This window comes from Suricata suricatta, chromosome 13 (genome assembly GCF_006229205.1).
Source record: "Suricata suricatta isolate VVHF042 chromosome 13, meerkat_22Aug2017_6uvM2_HiC, whole genome shotgun sequence".
In the NCBI taxonomy this organism is placed as follows: domain Eukaryota; kingdom Metazoa; phylum Chordata; class Mammalia; order Carnivora; family Herpestidae; genus Suricata; species Suricata suricatta.
Window position 1 is genome coordinate 33,292,191 of NC_043712.1, and position 2,122 is coordinate 33,294,312.

Consider the following 2,122-nt stretch of genomic DNA (forward strand, 5'->3'; position numbering starts at 1 on the left):
AGGTAAAGTTCGAGAGGCTTTCCTCCCCTGGCCCTGCTTCTTATATTCGCCCGGACTCCATGTGTCACAGAACTCATGTTGGGATTCTGTCGGTTGCCAAGTGTGTCTCTTGTATGCGGATCCTGGGAAGTAAACACAGAGGGGTCCGCTGTGATTGGAATGTGGGCCCTGAGTGCTGCAACTCCCCTCCCTTTGACTGTGGGCTACAGGGAGCCACTCCAGTAAATGGTCACATAGCCTTCCAGTTATTTACAGCAGGAGGGCAAATCCTCTGTTGTATCTTGGCTGCTCAGCATCTAAATTTCCATCTTTGAAGAGCTCCACATCTGGCTATACTCCCTTGTACAATGTCAAAGTGAGACTTGTCCTTCTATAATCCCCCTTCCCATGCATGGAGACACCCCCCCACCCCACCACCCCCTCGCTTCTGCTCTGGAATGGCCCGCCAGGGGCTTGGAGGCAGGGATTTTGTTTTCTCCCAGCCTGGATGAGGGATTTCTATGAATGGCCTGACTGTTAAGCTTGAGATTCAAGTCTATGGCCCATTTACGGAGAAATCTCTCATCACCCCAGCTCCTCTCCTTAGCTCCTCACACTGGGACATTCACACCCACTTCAGCAGCTTCTGAGTAGGCATGCATCCCCCTGCATGCAGTGCGAGCTAGCCTCCCCTGTGTGCCAGCTGTGAGCAGGGAGGCAGAAATTCACACCACGGGAACTCACCATCTGCCAGACTACAGAGGTGCCTCAACCCCCTTCCCTGCCAGGGGAACTCATCCCTTCTTTTCTCATCATCTCATGGGGCCCACAGATGTTGCCCACAGTGTTAACTGACATTCTGAGAACCACAGTTCCATAGGCTATGGGCTTGCAGGCAGTTTTAAAGGAAACAGACAATAATCCAAAAGGCCCCTCCATCTCTAAGAGTTCAGAAAAAGGAAAAACTGCACAGTGCAAATGAGAATTAAGGTGTGAAGGCAGGAAGAGCCATCCATACAGCTTGGTCAGCAAGTCCCTCCCTCCAACCAATGCCTTCACTTGGCCACACATCAAACTCTAGCAATCAGGACTCCCTCCGGTGTCCTGTGTGGGTCCCCTGCCAGGACTGGACCAGGGATAGGACACATAGAGCCTGGCTTCAAGTACAGGCCACATGAATAAATATCTGACTACAAAAACCTGGTTTACCGTATCTTTCCAATATGCACTGCCCACGAACCACAGATATTCTGACATGTGAGCCAGGACATTCATCACAGCATTACTTGTAGTAACAAAAGGATTGAAAACTGGCTAAATACCTAAAGGTTTGGTGCAGTTAAATACTGCACAAAGTTTGAAAGCCGAGGTCAACGCAAGACATGACCATATCTCATCACAACCAAAGTCACTTTTGACTGTGAAATATACCATGACTTTAGTAGCATTGGGGAGGGAGGGAGGCAATTAAACAATGCTCCATTGTTTGTACAAGCCCTATTTCAGAGATGGTAAGAGGTAGCGAAACTACGGGAAATACCATAGTTGGAAAAACTTAGTTCAGAGTAACATTCAGGGCATGCTACTGTGTCTGTGTGTGTGTGTGTGTGTGTGTGTGTGTGTGCGCTTAAAGGAAGAAGCTATGCAACCATACGTGCGTCCATGGGCATGCAGAATTTCTGCAAAGACACAAGAATCCGGTAATGAGTGGCCTCTTGATGCTGGGTTGGATCACTGGATCACAGGGTGGAGGGGAGACTATTTTCATCATTACATCCATTTGTAAACTCTGAAATTTTAAACTATGTATTCCCCTTTTTAAAATAAAACTTTGAAAACTACTAAATGCAAAATAAAGTAGCGCGTCCTTGTGGGAGGATTAAGGGACACGATAGTTGGAGCTAGCTTTGGACCTGGAGACCGTACACCCAATCCCGGCGCTACCACAGCGTCCTCGGGCAAGTTACCGCCTGGAGTGGTCTGTTTCCCCCAAGAACCCACTGGGTCTAGGCGAGTAGGTCTCGGGAAATCACTCCAGCTCGGAACTGGGGCAGCCGGGAGCCTACCCCTGCGCTCCGGTCCCAGGCCAGGCAGCCGGCTCCGGCGCCCCGCGGTGGAGCCCCGGCCAATCAGCGGCCGCGGG